The sequence below is a fragment of the Dipodomys ordii genome, unplaced genomic scaffold (assembly GCF_000151885.1).
Source record: "Dipodomys ordii isolate 6190 unplaced genomic scaffold, Dord_2.0 Scaffold1, whole genome shotgun sequence".
Lineage (NCBI taxonomy): Eukaryota > Metazoa > Chordata > Mammalia > Rodentia > Heteromyidae > Dipodomys > Dipodomys ordii.
Window position 1 is genome coordinate 52,586,421 of NW_012267217.1, and position 21,782 is coordinate 52,608,202.

Genomic DNA, 21,782 nt, shown 5'->3' on the forward strand with positions numbered 1-21,782 from the left:
TCAAGAGGCTGAGATCTGAGAATTGCCAGCTCAGGCAGGGATGTTTGTGAGACTTTTTATTTTCAACTAATTACCAAAAGCTGGAAGTGGAGCTATGGCCTAAGTGTTAGAGTGCCAGCCTTGAGAGAAAAAGCTAAGAGACAGTGCCTAGGCCCCGAGTTGAAGCCCACGCAAAAACAAAACGAAACAAACATAAACAAGGAAATTTCTTTCCTCTATAATAGAAGATAGTGTAGACAGTGTAAAGCTAGTGAATGATTCTGAAACTCTTTGGAGTATTGTGTATGTGTGTGTGTGTGTGTGTGTGTTCGAGCGTGTGCCCTGGGGCTTGGACTCAGGGCCTGGGCACTGTCCGTGAGTTTTGGGGCTCAAAGCTAGCACTCTACTACTTGAGTCACAGCTCCACTTCTGGATTTTTGGTGATTCATTGGAGATAAGGGTCTCATGGACTTTTCCTGTCCAGGGTGGCTTTGAACCATGATCCTGAGATCTCAGCCTCCTGACTAACTAGGGTTCCAAGCAAGAACCCCTGTGCCCAGTCGATGTATCTTCTAGGTTGGGTACCAGATGGCTGCTTTAGGTCATGCCATTACATTATCATTCCAAAGAAAAGAAAAAGTAGAATGCATGCCTCCTTCTCCTAACTTCTCACCTGGACGGTGCTTTCAACACTCTACTTCCATTGCATTGGCCTCATTGGCCTCATTCCAGTTAACGAGGGTGAGACTCTCCATCTTTTTCTGTTGTTGTTTGAACTCAGAGCCTGTGTTAGCTAGGCAGGCACTCTACCACTTAAGTCATGCCTCTGATTCCTCTGGGGGGTTTTTTGCTTTATTTTTCAGACAGAGTTTCTAGGTTTTGCCCAAGACCAGCCTCAGAACACTATCATCCTACTTAATACCTCTTGCATAGCTGGGATTACAGGCATGTACCACCAAGCCTGGATAGGAATGTAACCATCCAAGTGATTTTTTTTTTGTCATGGGACTTGAACTCTGGGACTGTCCCTGAGTTCTTCAGCTCAAGGCAAGCGCCTGAGACACAGCACCACTTCCAGTTTTCTGAGTGGTTTATTGGAGATAAGAGTCTCAGGAACATTCCTGCCTAGGCTTTGAACTGTGATCCTCAGGTCTCAGCCTCCTCAGTAGCTAGGATTACAGACGTGAGCCCCTAGCACCTGGCTCAACTGATTTCTATTACTGAAAGAAAAAGAGAAAACTAGCCATTAGGGGACAAATGGGGAGGGTCTGGACACTGTCCCTGAGCTTTTATACTCAACACAGCATTCTATCACTATGAGCCACAACTCCATTTCCAGTTTTCTGGTTGTTTATTAATGGAGATAAGAGTCTCATGGACTTTCCTGCCCCATTCCTCTCTTCTACCCCTAGAAACCAACTCAGGGGAAACAAGCAATACTTTCCAAGGTCATTTGGCAAGCAAATGACTGAACATAAACTTTAATTGGGTTTTTCTGATCTCCAAACAGACTTTTCATTATATCAGCCAATATGTTTTGGCTGTTCAGGGTCCCATGAAGGAGCTGGAACTGGAAGCATTTTACACGTGAAACAGTCATGTAAGTGCCAGCCCAGCTCTGCCCTGAGGCAGGCCCCGAGGACACACAAGGCAGTGCAGGATGCACAATACAATGGAGCGTTGCAGGAGAACTCAGTGGTGTGAGCCAAGCTTGTTCTGCAACAAAGTAACGGGTCAGAGCTGGTAAGTTGGGAGTTGATGTGTGTTTGTCAGGCTACTGCACATTTTAGGAATGGATCACAGAGCTTGTAACTCACAAAAGCCAATTGGAAATGCTCAAATTGCTGACATATGTTGGCTGCAGCTTGTTAGTGTTAGTAAAGCACTACAAGAGCAATGCCATCGGCCTAGCTGAATGGTTTGGAAGAGGAAACCTTAGTAAGGGCTGTGCCCAGTCCTTGCCCATGTACTTCCCACCTAGAAGACAATAGGAGTGGCTCAGTTGGCAGACCTCAGAATAAGGGATCTTTAGGCTGGGGATGTAACTCTGTGGTAGAGTGCTTGCCTAGGGTGGGTGTTGGGTTTGATTCCCCCACACTGAAAAAGAAGAGAGACAGAGACAGAAACAGAGAAGAAGAATAAGTAGAAGCGGAAGAGGCAGAGGATGGAGGAGGAGGAACAGGAGGTGGAGGAGGAGGAGGAACAAAAAAGAAAGGAAATAAGGAATGAAGGAAAGGAAAAAAAAAGAAATAGATGCCAGCATCATATACCTGTAATCTTAGCTACTCAGGAAGGTGAAATCTGAAGATGGCAGTTGAAAGCCAGTTCAGGCAAAAAAAAGTCTGTTGACACTCTTCGCTGAGGAACCGAACCCAGGCAGGGCTTCATGCATGCTAGGCAAGCACTCTACCACTAAGTCACATTCCCAGCCAACCCCCACAATTATGATCAAGTGCAAGATTACATTTCCACTTTCCTTTGTAGCCATGTGACTACATGTGTGGTCATGTGACTAATTTTGGCCAATGAGATTTGAATACCTTGTCATAGATGACTAACAAGGGTACCCTTAGCAGAAAGATGTTCCCCTTGCTCCTAGCTGGGATTATAATATGACGTGGGAGCTATGCCAACCATTAGAACTCAAGTGATGGAAGTTATAAGTTACACATGATAGAAACTCTTCCACTCCCATCCTGGTCTGCCTGTCTTCACCTGTTTTTTGTTTGTTTTTGTCGGTTGTGGGGCTTGACTTCTGAGCCTGGGCACTGTCCCTCAGCTCTTTAACTCAAGGTTAGTACTCTACCACTTGAACCACAGTGCCACTTCCGGTTTTCTGGTGGTTAATTGGAGGATGTTCCTGCCCAGGCTGCCCAGGCTGACTTTGAACCGCGATCCTCAGATCTCAGCTTTCTGTGTAGCTAAAATTACAGGCATGAGCCACCGGTGCCTGGTGGTGCTCTTTGTGTTGTCATAACAGAAGACCACACAGTTAGTGATTTAGGTAGAAGAGAAATTTATTTCTCACAAGAGGCTGAGGAAGTTCAAGATGAAGAGGCTGCATCTGGGGCCTTCTTGCTGCATTATTCCACTGACAGAAGGAAGAAAGCCAAGAGAACAGGAGTGAAAGTAAGAGAGAGTTGAATTCATTCATCCAGTCCTGTGATACAAACATCAATCAATCATTCATTAGAACAGAGCTTAGTGACTTCTTTTTTTTTGGTCCGGTTGTGGGGCTTGAACTCTGGGCCTGGGTGCTGTCCCTCAGCTCTTCAGGTCAGGGCTACCACTTGAGCACTCTACCACTTGAGCCACAGCGCCACTTCTGGCTTTTTTTTTCTGCTTATGTGGTGCTGAGGAATTGAACCCAAGGCCTCAGGCACGCAAGGCAAGCGCTCTACCACTGAGCCAACTTCCCAGCCCCTTAGTGACTTCTTAATCATCTCTTAAAGACTCCTCTCTCAGTGCTGTTGTACTGGGAATAAGCCTCAAACAATAAATACTTGGGACACATTTAGACCTTAGTACTTTCCTGACCTCGTCTTAGTGTGGTTACTTCTGGATTGTTATGTTAGAGAAAAATAAACTCTCTGTGGAAGCCATTGACAAAACTAATCATTGCTATAGCAGCCAAGTCTTTGTTTAACTAATGCAGGTATGCTTCAGGATTGGGATAGGATTAGAAATTCGATAGGCAATAATGATTCTTCATGATTATGCAATGCTTAATATCTACCAGACACTGTGCAAAGTATATTCTAGGCAGTATAACATGTAATCCTTTGCAACTCTATGTCTTAACACCCCCCCCATCTTTTTTTTTTTTTTGGTGTGTGCTGGTGCTGGGGCTTAAACTCAACCTGGGACTATCCCATATCTTTTTTTTTTTTTGCTCAAAGATAAAGCTCTATTACTTGAGCCACATTTCCACTTCCAGCTTTTTGGTGGCTAATTGCAGATAAAATTCTCACAGACCTTGCTGCCCAGGCTGACTCTGATCTGCCATCCTCAGATCTTAGCCTCCTGTGTAGCCAGGATTACAGGAATGAGCCACTGGTGGCCAGCTGAAATAAAATATTTTTATTTCTGCAGATTTTCAGATGGCAAAATGAAGGCAGAAATAGATGAAGTCACTTGATCAAAATACCTAAATTCAGAGGATGGAGCCAAGTATAAAACTTGTGGTTTCTGGAGCCCAGTGGCTACAACTTACACACTAAACTAAGGAAAGCTTGGTATGTGATAGAGCGCTAGACCTTCAGTTTCTAGCTTGTGACAGCAGACAGGCAGTGGAAGGCTCAGGCTTCCTGCTGCCATTAAGGCTGGAAGGGGACTCCAACTGGTGGCAGAGACCAGTGCTGCCCAACTCTGAAAGCATCATGATTTTCCTATGTTAAAAGAGGCTGGAGCCCTGCCCCCTGCCCCTGTCCTGCCGTGCCCTGCCCTGGCCCTGGCCTGCCCAGGGCACCTGCTTTGTCCATTGCAGCTCCTACACCTGCTCTTACTGCCAGCCCAACCTCCACCCAGCCCCTTTGGCAGGGCATATCAGCAGGAGTACTGGTCTCCTCTGGGTAATGAACACTTCTTGGATGGTTGATTTTCGCCTCTGGCCATAGTATTATATTTCTTGAAACCCAACTTCTTGGCATACTTGCAGACTGGGTATAATAAGGACTTTGCACTGCACCCTGACCTAGGGTGAGTTTAGCCATCCTCTCTGGAGAGCCGATTTGTCTAGTCCAAGACACAGGATCAGGGATCCTGTTGAAGTGTTATTTTTATATCAGAGAAAGAGAGAAACAGCTTGAAGAAGCCAAGGGAGAATCCTGAAGAAGAGCTGTCTGTGACTGATAAATCACAAGCCAGGGTGGTTAAGAGGCTATGAGAGTGATCTTTGACCAGTTGCCCAGGCACATCACTCTTGTCCTGTCTGTGTGTGAGTGCAGGGCAGCGTGTATGGCCAAGTCCTAGGGACCTGGACAAAACCAGCGCCTGACGAGGCTGCTAAGTGGGCTTCATAGCAAGCTGCAAGCTGTTGGGTGAGGATGATAGTAGGCAGATGGTGCTTTGCCTACCTGCTAGACCTTTGCCCCTCTTTTATGAATATTTTTAAATATTTTTGCTGGTCCTGGCTCTTGAGCTCTGGGCCTGGACACTATCCTTAAGCTTCTTTGGCTCAAGGCTAAGCATTCTACCACTTTACCTATAGCACCACTTCCAGCTTTTTCTGTGATTAATTAGAGATGAGTCTCATAGACTTTCTTGCCCAGCTTCGAACTATGATCCTCAGATCCCAACCTCCTGAGTGAACACTGAACCACCAGTGCCTGGCTTACCATATTTTTTTAAGTTGCTTTTTTTTTTTGGTTCTGGGGATAGAACCCAGAACATTACACTTGTTAGGCAAGAACTTTGCCACTGAGCTACATCCCAGCCCTCACCATTTTTTTCCCTAGAATTTTTAAGTTATTTTCAAAGCCAGAATTCTCACAGTCTGAGAGTATGTGATTTGGGGACAATCAGGAAGAGGCTGAGCTTCAGGTAAAAGGAAAGGTACTTGAAAATAGAATAAAAGCAATTTGGAATGGGACAGAGTTTCCTAAAAGGGGAACTAATAATAATGCCAGGCACCGGTGGCTCACATCTGTAATCCTAGCTATTCAGGAGGCTGCGGTCTGAGGATCATGGTTTGAAGCCAGCCCATGCAAGAAAGTCTAATTAACCATCAGAAAGCCAGAAGTGGCGCTGTGGCTCAAAGTAGTAGAGCTCTAGCCTTGAGCAAAATGCTCAGGGACAGTGCCCAAGCCATGAGTTCAAGCCCTATGACCAACAAACAAAGAAAGACAGAAAGAGAGAGCGGGAGGCAGGCACTAGTGGCTCATGCCTGTAATCCTAGCCACTCAGGGGGCTACTAAGAACTGAGGATCACTATTCAAAGCCAGCCCAGGCAGAAAAGTCCATGAGGCTCTTATCCCCAATAAACTACCAGAAAACTGTAAGTGGTGCTGTGGCTTAAGTGGTAGAGCACTTACCTTGAGCTGAAGAACTCAGAGACAGTGCCCAGGCCCAGAGAGAGAGAGAGAGAGAGAAAATAATCATGATAATAGCAATTGTTTACTGAGCTCTAATTGTGATGTTGGCCATGGTGGAAAAACATGGCTGCTGACAGAACTGGGGGAGGCAGGGAACCCTTCCACACTACTGCCCTGTTCTCACTCAAACTGGGAACGTCTTAGTTTATTGCCTCTGGGAAGAAACAATCTTCTGGCTTGTGTTTCTAAAGTGAGGCGTGAGGCCTTCCAAGAGGAAAGAGAATACCTTAAGCTAGAAAAGAAAATTTGGGAGTTTGATGAAGGTAGATTATTCAGAAGACATTTTTTACTAAAACGAGCTGAACATGCTGGATAAAACATTAACAGCATTTTTCCCTGTGTGTGTGCGCACGTGTATGCGTGTGTGTGTGTGTGCGTGCATGTGCACGCCCACACATGCTGGAACTTGAACACAAAGCCTGAGCCCTGTCCCTTAGCTTTTGTGCTACAGTTCCACTTCCAGCTTTTTTAGTAGTTAATTGAGATAAGACTCTCATGGACTTTCCTGCCCAGGCTGACTTTGAGACTTGTCCTCAGATTTCAGCCTCCCAAGTAGCTAGGAGTACAGACGTGAGTCACTAGCACCCAGCTAACAACATTCTCTTAAATCATTGAAAAGATAAAGCTCAGTGTTGGGAAGGTGACTTAGTGGTAGAGTGCTTGCCTAGCATGCATGAAGATCTACCTGGGTTTGATTCCTCAGTACCACATAAACAGAAAAAACCAGAAGTGGCACTATGGCTCAAGTGGTTGAATACTAGCCTTGAACAAAAGAAGCTCAGGGACAGTGCCCAGGCCTGGAGTTCAAGTGACTGGCAAAAAGAAAGAAAAAAAGCCTAATGCAAAGGAAAACGGGCATGCAGTGAAGGTAATGAGAAAAGAAATGACCTTGGCTCAAGGGCATCTTCTAGTTTCAGCAGGAACCACATGAGGAAAGGGGAGGGCCTAAAACCCTCACAGGGGAATCGGATTGGAGACCTCATCTGTCAAAAGCTGGCCTGGCAGAGGACCACACTTCATAGCAGGTACATCCAGAAGCAAATCATTTTCATATGGATGTATAGTCAAGTTGTGACTCATCTGAATTCCAAACTGTGTCAAAGTTAGAACTTTTTAAATGGTACTAAGTTAGTAAGGACTTTGTGTACCTGAGGAACAAACATGAATCTTCTCTAGAGTAAGTTGCCCCTTTCCAAATCCAACATGTAGTTGAAGACAATCCAGTATATAAGAACTAGCAAGAAGCTGCAGAAAGGGGGTTGGGAATGTGGCTTTGTGGTAGAGTGTTTGCCTAGTATGCATGAAGCCTTGGGTTCAATTCCTCAGTACATAAACAGATAAAGCCAGAAGTGGTGCTGTGGCTAAGTGGTAGAGTACTAGCCTTGAGCAAAAGAAGCTCAAGGACAGGCCCTGAGTTGAAGCCCCAAGACTGTAAAAAAAAAAAAAAAAAGTAGCAGAAAAGACAGATAAGGGCTGGGAAGGTGGCTCAGTGGTAGAGCGCTTGCCTTGCATGCATGAGGCCCTGGGTTCGATTCCTCAGCACCACATAAGCAAAAAGAAAAAAAGCCGGAAGTGGCGCTGTGGCTCAAGTGGTAGAGTGCTAGCCTTGGGTTGAAAAGCTGAGGGACAACACCCAGGCTGTTCAGGCCCCACGACCGGATCCCCCCCCCCAAAAAAAAGACAGATAAGAGCAGATCTTTGGCCATGCACTGGTGGCTCACACCTGTGATCCTAGCTACTTTAAGAGGTTGAGATCTGAGGATCATGGTTCAAAGCCAGGCTGACCAGGAAAGTCTGTGAGACTCTTATCTCTAAATAACCACCAGAAAATGGGAAGTAACACTGTGGCACAAAGTGGTAGAATGCTAGCCTTGAGCAGAAAAGCTCTGGGATAGTACCCAGACCCTGAGTTCAAACCCCATGACTAATAAAAATTTAAAAAAAAATTTAAAGCGTATGAATTCATATGAGTTCAATAGTAGCTTGGGTACCACTTTTTTACTAAAATAACTGAATAATGTGTTAGAAGAAGTTATCTAGTGTAAAACAAGGCTAAAAATACATACAGAAAGGCCAGGCTCTGGTGGCTTATGCCTCTAATCCTAGCTACTCAGGTGGCTGAGGTTTAAAGCTACTAGGATCAAAGTTTAAAGCCATTCCAGGCAGGAAAGTCAGTGAGACTCTTATGTCCCACCCCCATCAAAAAGCTAAAAGTGGATCTGTGGCTCAAGTGGTAGAGTGATAGCTTTGAGCATAAAAGCTCAGGGACTGTGCCAGGCCCTGAGTTTAAGACCCAGCACTGGCACATGCACACACAGGCATGTATACACACATGCACATATACACACATGTACATACATACAGTACAAAAGGCCATGGTGGCTCATTCCTATAATCCCAGCAGCCAAGAGGGGTAACTGAAGCAGAAGGGTTATGTCTCAAGGCCAGGCTGGGCTACAGAATAAAACCCTGTCTTAAATAACAAACAAAAGCATACAGAAGACACATAAGAGTCTGCAACATAAAGGTTAGAGTAGGAAAGTCTAAAACACACTTTAAGATAGTCCCTGAAAGAAAGGGGAGAGAAAATGGGAGCAGGACACTGTGTGATAAGATTAGCCAAGTCTTTCTGGAACTGATGAAAAACAACAATGTCTTCATTTGAGCTGGAACAAATCTGCAGGTGATAACAGGGAAGAAATTTGGCAACTTCATAGTAAAAATTCAATGACATAGAAAATCAACGACAAAGACAAAACATTTGAAAGCAACCGGAATTTCAAAGGCAGATTACCTGCAAAAGGCCATGTATCATTTTGTATCATTTACTGGCAGGCTACTTTTGAATCATTTACTGATATCAATAATTCCTTACCAAGCTATTTTATTTAAATAACTTGAAATTACTTTGAACTTAGATGTAAAAATGGACATTCGGGTTTTGAGAAAAATTCAATAATTTTCCATGATACTAGATTTTGTTACCCCAAAGATCATTTTAAAAAGCTGGGCACTGGTGACTGATACCTATAATCCTTGCTACTCAGGAGGCTGAGAGCTGAGGATTGTGGCTCAAAGCCAGACCAAGCAGGAAAGTCTGTGAGACTCTTATCTGCAATTAACAACCAGAAAACCAGAAGTGGTGCTGTAGTGCAAGTGGTAGAATACTTGCCTTGCTCTGAAGAGCTGTGGGGGAGGAAGCATCATCTTTAGTGTGTGGGTCCCAGGGAAAATGGTGCTGGTACCGAATGTTACCTATGAAGGGTGAGGGTTGGTTGCTATAAACCCAGACAGAAATGCCTTCCTTGGAACAGACCTGGAAACCCTGTCCTTCCTCAGAGCCTTGTCCTGAGCAGAGGTCCTTGTAGTCAATCAAGCCTTTGGGAAATCTCAATCTGAGGGTAGACCACTTTCCCCTGGCTTTGTGATTCTTCCAACTTCCTGCTGGAGTGCCTGAAAATTGCTCCTTAGGGTCTGCCGCCCTCTACTGGCTCCAATGATTCACCACATTCCTTAGAGGGTGTGGGACTTTTGCTGACTCACTCTGTATAAGCATGTAAGAAACCCAGGCAACCAGTGAAGTGACTGGTTGAGGATCACAATGCATATTCTCAGCTCCTAGGAGCAAAGCCTGGGCCTCCTAGCCTTCTTCCAGCACAGCATTGGTGGAAGAAATCCAGAAGACCCACTAGGTGCCAGACTAGGCCCCTGGCCTCAGGGACGCCTTCCACGTTGTCCTCAGAGGTATTTAGGAGCTCCAGCCACAATAGGGAGTCGCCTGGGCTACTCATCTTGAGCTTCTGTGATATTAGGGGGCACTGGGCCCTGCCCCCCTCCCATGGACGCCTTATTTCTAGAGGAACAAGCACAGGCCATGTTCTGCTGAACAGCATCAACCTGTGTCTTCAGATATTTTGTCATGTTCATGTACCACCTACACTATTATTCATTGCCACTCTTCTTCAGTTGGTCTCAGTTTAAGCTTAAATTTCCAAGGAAAGGTGTCCTCCATTCCCTGGGTCCAAAATCCAGGGATGGCCTGGTTCCTTTGGTGTTGTCTTGAGTCCCCATCATACCTATTTAGTCCAATAAAACTTGATCTGCATCCTGAATTCATCACTTCAAATAACAAAAAAAGCAAAAACAAAACCTTATTTTCTGGGCCCTGGCAGTCCATCTACTCAGGAGGATCTGAGATCTGAGGGTCCCAGGTCAAAGCCAGCCTGCGCAGAAAAGTCCATGAGACTCTTATCTCCAATGAACCGACAAAAAAAGGCAGAAGTGGAGGCATGGCTTAAGAGGTAGAAAGCCAGCCTTGAGTGAAAAAGCTAAGAGAGAACACCCTGGCCCTGAATTCAAGCCCCAGTAGCAGCAGAAAAATAAATAAATAAATAATACAAAGTGATAGTTTAGAAATGATGGCAGGGGCAGCCTCTGTGTGGAGCAGAGGCTCCCTGCAGAGGAGGCAGACAGTGACCAGGAGGACAGCATGTGGGCCATAGTATGACAGAGGCAGGAGCAAAGTATGGGTATAGGTCATAAGTCCTCAAGATGGGCTGGGGGGAGGGGAGGGGAGAGTAAGAAGGAGCCACTTTGGGGTCCTGCCTTTGATGTCCTTGGCCCTGCTGAGAATCCTGTGGCTTGCTTTGATCATGTACAGGGCATCAGTCACGTGTTCTCCATGGGAGCCTGTCAGAGGGGGAATGGCTCTTAGGCCTCCCAGGCGTGGTTCAGAACTGCTTTGGGACAGGCAGAAAGGAAAGGGCTGAACACATGTGAAGAAGCCAAGCTGCAATGATAATAACTTGCAATGATATGCACAGTGGTCTCAGTGTTCTCATTTGCCAAAGGTCCCATTGGTGTGAACACATAGATGTTCCACCCAGCCTTTCTGTCCAAAAGTGACCAGCTATGGGAACTGTGGGCAGCAGGTGGTGGGCACTAGCTGTCAGCTCCTTCAAGGGAGCTCAGCCCTTCAAGGGCCTCAGCAGTAGGGAATATCCCTTACCCTTTCTGAGCCTGCCCACCAGCTTACAACAGAAAGAGAGGTACCAAGGCATGGGCTGTTGAAACCCAATAGGGGACACTGGTGGGACAATCATCCTTTGCTGTTCTAGGCTGCTGGGTTAAGGGCTGACAGAGGCTTTGTCTGCTCAATCCTGTTTCCTTCTCTTCTTTTTCACGTGTCTACTCCAAGCAAATCTCATTCACCCCAACTAGCACCTAATTCTGGGATTTCAGCTTGTAAATTATTTATTTTATATGCCCAAAATATGGGAGGCACACAGCTAGGTGGGGTTTTTTGCTTGTTTGTTTTTTGTTGGTTGTAGGGCTTGAACACTGGACCTGGGTGCTGTCTCTGAGCTCTTCAGCTCAAGGCAAGCACTCTACCACCTGAGCCACAGCACCATTTACAATTTTCTGGTAGTTTATTAGAGATAAGAGTCTCATGGACTTTCCTGCCCAGGCTGGTTTTGAACCTCAATCTTCAGATCTCAGTCTTCTGAGTAACAGTCAGGTGTTTTTGTATGTTTGTTTTTACTGGAACTTGGCCTCCAGCTTTGAGCCCTTGTTTGTTTGTTTTTCCAGGGCTGAGGACCGAACCCAGGGCCTTGCACGCACCGGGCAGGTGCCCTTCCACTGAGCTAAACCCCCAGCCCCTGAGCCCTTGTTTTTTTGTTTGTTTTGTCGGTCATGGCGCTTGAACTGTAGGCCTGGGGACTGTCCCTGTGCTCTTCAGCTCAAAGCTAGCACCCTACCACTTGAGCCACTTCTGGTTTTCTGGTGGTTTATTGGAGATAAGAGTCTCATAGGCTTTCCTGCCCAGGCTGGCTTTGAACCGCCATCCTCAGATCTCAGCCTCCTGATTTGCTAGGATTACAGGCATGAGCCACCAGCGCCTGGCTAAGCTCTTGTTTGACTTTTTCCCTCACAGCCAGTGCTCTGTTACTTGAGCCATCCCTCTACTTCCAGCTTTTTGCCTTTTTTTTCACTCAGATGTGTGCATCTTGGCTAGCTTCAAACTGTAATTCTCAGATCTTAGCCTCCTGAGCAGCTAGGGTGATAGGCATGAGCTGCTGATGCATGGCTTGCAGCCAGTTTTGGTCATCTGATTTCAGTTATGAATCCCAAGTATGAGAATTATCCTGCATGGTGAGGAGCACCTTCTGACCACCAGCGGCTCATTTTTGTGAAGGTAGACAGCTAGGAAGGTCTGGCTGTGGGCTCAACGACATCTTCCCTGCACAATCAGGCCTTCATAGAGCCAGAGAGAATAACTTGAAGCCCTAAAGCTAAGGACCAGTCAAGGAAGGCTTCATGAGAAAAATATGGCACCTGGAAGATGGCAAGTGTGAGCAGGCTCTGAATTGTGTTCACTTAGCAGCGCCACCTTGCAGAAACACCTGCAGAAAGATTTGACCCTGATTGCCCTCAGAAGCAAGAGAGCAGCCCTGGGAACGTTGGTTATCTTCCTAACCAGTTCTCTCTTTGGTTTATTTTTTTTCCACCAAATGCCTGATGTTTTTGTAATAAAACCAAGGGATTAACCAAAGAGTAAAGAAATAGGCTGTGTGCCGGTAGCTCATGCCTGTAATCCTGACTACTCAGGAGGCTGAGATCTGAGGATTGTGGTTCAAAGCTAGTTCAGGCAGGAAAGTCCATGAGACTCTTATCTCCAATAATCACCAAAATGTCAGAAGTTAAACTGTGGTTCAACTTGTAGAGTGCTAGCCTTGAGCACAAAAGCTCAGGAACAGCACACATACCCTGAGTTCAAACCCAAGGACTGGCGCGCACACACACACACACACACACACACACTTGCACGCACACACGTGCACACACACAAAAGGCAAGAAACTCTAAAAAATGTTTCTTCATCAACTATAGGATTTTAAATCCTTTCCAACTTTTTCTTTATAGTCTTTATTTTTAAAAAATAACATTTTGGATAATCTTTTGGGATTATTTTATAGATAATGTTCCTTGTTCCAATACAGTAAACACATTGGTCATTTTAAGGACAACAAAGTACTCTATTATTGTCAAATCTTATTTAATTTAACATGCTCTACTGCCATCCAGGCATTAGAGATGCTTCCCTTTCCTAATATAGAAAATGTATTTATAGTTACATTTTCATGTATATAAAGGTTTCTTTCTCCTCTTGAATAACTTCCTTTGGCTATCAGCCTAGAAATGAAATCCTCCAAAGTTTCTGACGAGTTTGGGCCACATGCTCTCCAGAAAGTGTGGCCAAACTTACAGCTCTACCAACAATACACAAGAAATTCTCACTGGGCATCCATGGCTCATGCCTGTAATCCTAGCTACTCAGGAGGTTGAGACCTGAGGATCGTGGTTCAAAGCCAATAAACTACTCAGAAAACTGAAATGGGCACTGTGACTCAAATGGTAGAGTGCTCGCCTTGAGCTGAAGAGTTGAGGGACAGTACCCAGGCCCAGAGTTCAAGCCACATGACCAACAACAACAAAAATAAAAAGAAAGAAAAGAAAAAAGAAAGAAAAAGAAATTCTCCGTGCCATTTTCAGCTTTATATTTTCTAAATCATTCTTGCTCAGCTGCACATGGTGATAGAAATCTGTAATTCTAGTACTTGAGACTAGAGAATTGTTAAGTTCAAGGCCAGCCTTGTCTATATTTCAAGACCCTATGTCAAAAAGAAATGTTGTCATCACAAGTGCTCAGAGCTCAGAGCTGCAATACTTGCTACTCAACAGGCTGAAATATAAGGATCACATTTCAAAGCCAACCCAGGCAGAAAAGTCCATGATATTCTTATTTCCAATTAACTAGCACAAAGTCAGAAATGGAAACATGGCTCAAGTGGTAGAGCACCAGCCTTCAACAGAAAAAGCCAAGTGAGAGCACTAGGCCTTGCAGTCAAACCTTAGTACCAATACACAGAGAGAGTGAGAGCGAGAGAGCAAGAGAGAGAGATAGAGAGAAAGAGATGTTGTTCATGTTGTTCATTGGTGTTCACCCTAAATTTATTATTTAATTTGTATTTCTGTCTTGGACCTAGGCCTTTTCTCTTGGGAAAAGGCATGCCATCATACCAGGAGATGGCGCTGTGGCTCTGTGCTTAAACTCCCTGAGAAGGTGGAGAAGGCATGCCAAGAAATCTACTGGGACCCCCAATTTCTCACCTGAGTTCAGAGTACCTAGTTTGAGTGAAGAGGTACCACTGGGGTGCCCTTTCCTAGGAAAGCTCAAGTGTGTCCCCTACAGGCTAAACTTGGTTCATGTCCTTGCAAACACTAAATCAATGGGGAAATACACAGACAAAATCCACTCTGAATGTTGCGTTTCTTATAGAGCACACTCAAGGTTCTGTCAGTTACTGGAAATGGAAGGGATTTCCACCAGCTATACAGTCGTCTGAGATCATAGGAAAAGAGGGGGAGTAAGGTGCAGACAGAAAAGGGTGGAGCCAGGGTTTAGGGTCTAAGAGCCACTGTGCACCCTGAGGCTCTCTTAGAGACCACATTCAAGATGAGGCTGAGAAGACCAGGCAAGCAAGAGTCAAACTGTGGCACATTGACATGAGACTAAGTGCAAACTGTGTTTTACAAGCAAATCAGTGTCAATGAAAGTTTGACTCATGCCTATAATCCTAGCTACTCAAGAAGCTTAGATCTGAGGGTGGTAGTTCAAAGCCAGCTCAGGAAATAAAAAGTCTATAAGACTTATATCTAATTAACCACCAAAAACCAGAAGTGGAGCTGTGGCTCAAGCAGTAGAACTCCAGCCTTAACCACAAAAGCTGAGGGGCAGGATCTAGGCCCTGAGTTCAAGCTCTAGTACCAACACACACACACACACACACACACACACACACACACACACACACACACACAAAGTTTGACAGCAAGAAAATGGCATGGAGCTGGGCCGGTGGTCCACGCCTGTAATCCTAGCTACACAGGAGGCTGAGATCTGAGGATCATGGTTCAAAGCCAGCCCAGGCAGGAAAGTCCATGAGACTTTTATCTCCAATTAACCACCAGAAAACCAGAAGTGGCACTATGGCTCAAATGGTAGAGTGCTCACCTTGAGCTAAGAGGTCAGTGACAGTGCCCAGGCCCAGAGTTCAGACCGACAAGAAAGGAAGAAAGAAAGGAGAGAGAGAGAAAGGAAGGAAGGAAGGAAGAAGGGAAGGAAGGAAGGAAGGAAGGAAGGAAGGAAGGAAGGAAGGAAGGATGGAAGGAAGGAAATGGCATGGGGTGTTTGTATCTTGACAAAGTTAACTCCTGGTTTAGCTAAATCAGTAGCTTTTTTTCTTCCTGAGTTCTAGACCAGATTTCCCCCTTATTACTGACCTCTCAAAGAGGTGGAAGGGGGTCACCTACTTCTCCCTATCCAAAGTGCCCTCTTTCTTTGGCTTTTGTGAAACCATAATGCTTTGCCCTTTTCCTCCATGGCCCCACTTCTGACTCTTCTACACCTCTTTCCTAAGTCCAGCCATTGAAGACCTTCCTTCACCAAAGCCCCTCTCAGCCTGTACTCTCCCTTGGGTGATCCTCCATAATTATACCTTACATAGAGATGACTCAATGCGGGCCTCCCCTCTCAGCTCAGACCTATATATTCAATTGCCTGCTTGACAGGTCTTCTTGAATATTTGGGAAACATCTCAAAAGTATTTCCTAAACTCCCTCAACCAGCCTTGCCCCCATGAATGTTAGTTCTCTTTCTGTGTTCCTTGCTGGATAGATAAGGCCAGCATTTATTCTGTTAAACAGAATGAAACTCTCAGAAGTATCCTTAGGGGGTTGGAGGCATGGCTCAGTTAGTAGAGTGCGAGCCAGTGAGCAAGAGAAGCATCCCTAAGCCCCTCCCCCATTTCCCACCTTTTCCCCAAGACCATTCTCACCCATTTCCTTGACACTTTCTGCTTCTTCCATGTTTTCTGCCACTTATCCAGGTCAAAGCCATGCTGTTTTTGTACCTGGAAAGCCATCAAGCTCCCTAGATGGTCTTTTTTTTGGGGGGGGGTCCGGTTGTGGGGCCAGAACTCTGGGCCTGGGCGCTGTCCCTCAGCTCTTCAGCTCAAGGCTAGCACTCTACCACTTGAGCCACAGTGCCCCTTCCGGCTTTTTACTTATGTGGTGCTGAGGAATCGAACCCAGGGCCTTGAGCATGCAAGGCAAGTGCTCTACCACTGAGCCACCTTCCCAGCCCCCCTAGATGGTCTTTATGCCTCCAGTTTGACTTGTCTAGTATGTCTTCATACATGGTTTCATACAAGCACAGAATGGATCCACTATTCCAGTGAAATCTCCACAGAACTTCTCATTATGTTTAATTTTTTATTGTTAAGACAATGAATACAAATCAGACACTGGTGGCTCACACCTGCAAAGCTGAGAACCAGGGAATTGCAGTTCAAGGCCAATCTGGACAAAAATGTTTGTGACACTCCTTTTCAATTGATAGCTAAAGATACAGTGGCACGTGTCTATCATCCTAGCTGCGATGGAGAGCCTAAAATAGAAGGACTGAGGTCCAGGCATGTGCTTTGGCAGGAAGCAAGATCCTGGAGTGACCAATGTATGCCATCATGCCCAGCTATAGGTTGAGATAGGTCTCTCAAAACTTTTGTCCAGGGTTGACCTCAAACCATATTCCCAGTCTTTGTTGACCAAGTAGCTGAAATTATCAATGTGGGTCACCATGTCCAACCTTGTTCTTTCTTTATATATCTGTTAGTTCTCCTTTAATCTAGAGATTCCCTTCTTTTTCTTCCCTCTTGCAATGGATTTAACCTGTAGAGTTCCATGTCTGTAGGCCTTTCTTGGTCCTATCACTTGGTCTAAACACTCCAGCCTAATCTCTCACCAGACTCTGCTTTACTTCTTTCCAATTCCTGCCAACCTTGTTTTGCCACACCCCCACCGACCTACCCATGTCTGTCTCCCCCCCCCCCCCAGTGTTTTTGGCAAGACTTTTACAATGACTGAGCCCTCTGCTTGCAAGAAAGGCCCTTTCCTCCCTGTATCTCCCAGTTAACCCCTTACATCTCAGTTGGGATGTTGGCTCCTTAAAGAAGTTTCTTCCCTCCCTGACCTGGCCCCTGATCTGGCCAGTCCTCCTCCCCTGCCCCCACCCATAGTAGTTTGCACAACCTCTCCCTTCTCCTCAAGGGTGGTCCAGGGAGATGATGTGATTAGTGACTGTCAGTTGGGGACAAAATCTGTCACTGCTCACCATTGTCTTGCTGAGTGCCCAGCACATAGTAGGTGTTTGGTTACAAACTTGCTTACTTCTGCCAATGAGAGAGAGCCCCCAGCTAGCAAGGCAGCCCAGACAGAGGCTGGCTCTGGAGACTTGGACTCAGGAGTTCTGATTTCTCTGAGGTGAGAGCTGGAGCCCCAGGGAGCAGTGGGAAGAGCAGAGGCTCCACCCCAGCATTTAGGGCATGCCAGGGCCCTGCTGCCTAACCTGTGGTCAAAAACCACAGGGACTGGGCTGGGGATACAGCTGGGGGGCAGAGTGCTTGCCTAACTTGGGTGAGGCTCTGGATTTGACCCCCAGCAGAGCAGAGCACCACAAAACAAAACAAAAAAAACACAAAGATCCTTGCAGAAGTTGGCCTAGTCTGGGATGGCTGCAGAGGCCCTTGGGGCTGACCACTCCCACTCTGTCCACTGAGGCTGAGCTAAGTGGGAGCCAGTGTTCCCTGGCTTTTTCCCAGCCAGGTCCTGGTGAACAGCAGACCTCCTGCCTCAACCCCTGCTCCCCACATTCTGCCTCTTCTTACAAGATTCCTCCTCCTTGGAGCTCTTGAGGGGCAATCGAAAAGTTGGGGCATTAATAATAGAGGGCTGTGGAAGATGTAAGTCAGATGGGCTCTGTGGAGGGCCCAAAGGGAGTCTCAGGAAACAAGGTCTGCAAAGCAGGTTAAGACTCTGGCTAAGGGTGGGGGGACTTCGGCTCAAGACTTGGTGGGGGCAGGGGGTGCTGGAGTAGAGCCCTCTAGGATATGGAAGAGAGAGGAAATAAGTCTTTTTCTTCTTCTTTTTCCTTCTCTCCATCATGTTAGGAAGTTGGCCTTTCCTCTCTCCGTTCTCCCAGGACCCAGGGCTCTTAGGAATTCTCAAGCCTTATCACTTCCCTGAAAAGAGAATGAGAAGTCATTGCTGGAGGCGGAAGGCAGGCAGGAGGGAGGAAAGAAGGTTACTGGGAAGAGTCACAGGCCTCAGATTCCTGGGCTCCTGTAGCCATTCTGAGAAATGAAAGGTGGGGAGAGAGGGAGAGAGAGAGAGAGAGAGAGAGAGAGAGAGGGAGGGAGAGAGAGAGAGAGAAAGAGAGAGAGAGAGACCAGGAGGCAGACATGAATAGAGACTGAATTCTGGACATGGGAGAGACATGAAAAGACACACAGAAAGGCAGCAAGAGAGGATCCAACGGAGACAGAGGGCTCTGCTTTTGCCTGCAGCGATTCTGATGTTATCTGTCTCCAGCTGCCTCTCTCCCCCTCCACAGTCCCCACCTCTGCCCCTCCTTCAGCTCCTCAGCCAGACACCCAAGCCTCTCTTTCCTGGTCTCTCTTTTGTACCATGTCCTAGGAATGGAGTTTACATGTTCTCAGCATGAAGGAGCCCAGTACCCAGTCACTAAAGAGGGGCACAGGCTGGCACCTCTCCATTTAGAATGCCCATTTCTAGGTGCTGTCTTTACATTCTGGTCTCATGAATGTTTCTCTGCGTGCACATCTGTGCAGCAATGGTATGTGTGTGTGTGTGTGTGTGTGTGTGTGTGTGTGTGCGCGCACACGCACATGTACACACAGGCACTGCATCACTGGATGGCTGGCATGAGTGTCAGCCTGAGCCAGCCCATCTCTACCCTTCCATACTTGTGGGTGAAAACTGCCTAAAGTTACTCAAGTATATTGTCTATGGGGAGGAGAGGCTGTGGTTTCTTTGAAGTTGCCTGGCTGCTGGTGCCCAGTGATCAGTGCATATATCTGTGTTCTTGGGCTGTCTTTGTATGTCTCTCTTGGCATTGCCCAGTTCCCAGCCCTGCTCCTTGGTGAGGGGAATGGGAGGTGATAAAGCCTCCAGGAACCTTTGAACTCATAAAGTGTGGGGGAAGGAATAAAGACATAAGTCATTGTTCTGGTACTGCCCAGATGCCAGCCAACCCCTAGATGGGGGGGGGCGTACAGAGAGGGCAAAGGGAAGTGGGCAGAGCAAAGTTCTCTTTGGAATTCAAGTTCTGAGAGTGGAGGTTTCTGAATGCCTGGGCATTACAGACCCCAGCCCCACCCATGTCTCCTGGGCATGCACCACTAGGCCACCTGACTCTGGAATAGGACTCTGTTGGGTTAGATGAGGGCTTGGGAAGTTCAAGGGTGGCTAAGATTCTGCAAGATCTGGCTGGAGCAGCAGTGCAGGAGGGGTGGGGCCAACTGTGTCTGTTTGTAGGAAAGGTGGGGGGGGGGAGAAAGGCCGCCTGCGGGGGAGCAGGCTTCTTGGCAAACGCCCCAGTTTCCTGAGCTGATCCCTGCTCCCTGCCACTGCTCCCAATTCTGTTGTTTCAATAACATCATTTTTATCCACCCCACAGAGAGACTGTGTCTTAGGAGGGGGAGGCAAGGGGCAGGGCTAGACCATAGGGGGAGGGGTGGTCACACAGAGAGGCAGGAGTTTGGAGTCAGCAAGGACTAGATTTGGGGCGCTCCCTCCTCAGGCAGAAAGACAGGGCGATCCCAGAGCCCAGGTCCCCTGATGACAAAGACAAATACATTAAAATTCTTGCCGCAGAGAAGAATGCAGGATAGGGGGAGCATTTCATAATCTGTAATAACAGTAGCAGGGTGGGGGCAGGGGTGGGCAGAGGGTTTGGAACCCAAGCAATAACTCCCAGGAGGCTGGTCAGTGGTCACCTGCAGCCTCCAGGAACCTCTAGCCCTCTAGTTGCTTGTTTTGGCACTATCTGGCCTGAGTGTGAGCCCAATCTAGGTGTGTGTGCACACACACATCTAGGTGGTGTATGCACACGCACACACCAGTACTGGGGCTTGAACATGGCCTGGGCACTGTCCCTAAACTTTTTTCCACTCAAGGCTGGTGCTCGACCACTTGAACCACACCTCTACTTCCAGCATTTTGCTAGTTAATGGAAGATAAGAATCTCCAATTTGGCTACCAGGGCTGGCCTTGAACCATGATCCTCAGTGCTCAGCCTCCTGAGTTGCTAGGATTACAGGTGTGAGCCAACTACTCATCTAAGGTATGTCTTCGAATGTGCAGTGTCCAGGGTTAGAATGGCCCTGAAGAAACAATTCTATACAAAATTACTAGGTACCAGGGCTGTGCATGCATTTGGATGCTAAAATGGGAGGGGCAAGGCTTGGACCATATCCACCTGAGCCACTCCCCCCACCTCTTTCCCCTCAATCTCAGTCCACTGTACAAGAGATTCCAGTGTCACACCTTGGACACCAGGGTTCTGTGATGGGGCTCTCAGAAAATGCGGGGCCCTTCTTCACGTGTCCAGGCCAAGGCTGTTTCACTTCTTCTTGACTCGTGTAATCTTCCTTGCCCAGATTTGCTTTCTGTCCTGTGGTCTTGTGTCACCTTCCATTCACTCCAGCATCTTCACACCTTTTCTGGATGACTCGGGATCTAGCCTTGGCAGTGGTTTCAATCTCTATCCCAAACGACCAAAAGCTTTCTTTCCTCCTGGGTGCCTGAAACTTCTGCCCTGTGAGCTTGAGGTCCCCCATCCGCCCTCCCTGTAAGAACAGCCTTCAGGGTGGATGGACACTGGAGACAGTAGTGACCAGGAAACTGGCCCCTGCTTGCAAATGTCCTCACCAGCTGTCCCTAGGCACTCCTGGGGCACATGGGGGGGGGAGGAAAGGGTTCTGCCCTGGGCCAGAAGCAGGGGCTGCTGCCCCGCTGCCAGCCACTTGGCGTGATGAATGGAGCTGTCCCTCCTCTCCACGGGGCCTTTGATCTCCCCCTCGTGGGGAGGGGGCCAGGGGCATCAAAGACATTTTTGTGGCATTAGAGAATCAGATAAACGCCATCTCACCTGCAGCTGGCTCTCCTACCCTTTCTGGCCAGGCCAAGTTGGGGGAGGAACTGGAAGCAAGGAAGGACCCAGGCCCAGCTCCCAAAGCCTGCAATCTTGGAAGTCTGCACCCTCCGCCACCCGCCCGCATATACGTGCAAGTGTCGGCCCGGGAGTGGGTCCTCCGGCTGTCTACTCTCTCCCCCCCCCAAAAAAAAAAACGCGGGCTGGAAGGGGCAGGATGGCTGGGGAACCCGAGTGGGAGCTTTGGGCTTCTCTGCAGGGGAGGCTGCAAAAAGGGGCGTGGGGCGGAGGCGGCACCCCGCTAAAAGAAGACCCTCCCAGGTCCGCCCGCCGCCCGGGAAGGCTGTGGAAGTTCGGCACCCCGCACCCCACAGCCGACTTCCTTCCCTGGCCCCCGCCCGCATCCCTTCCGCACTGTTCCCTCCCCCCCAAAAGAACTCCCTCATTCCTGGGAAGTTTTCTCTCTTTACAGTCAACAAACCTGTCAAACGTCTCCCTAGCAGCCAGCAGCCCCCCCTGTTCCTCTCAGCTCATCTTCCTCCCTCCCGCTTCACCCCTCTCCACTCCTCTTCCCCCGCCCCCCCCCACGGTGCCCCTCGGGACTCCTGACAGCTCGGGGCGGCTGGGAGGGGGCACCC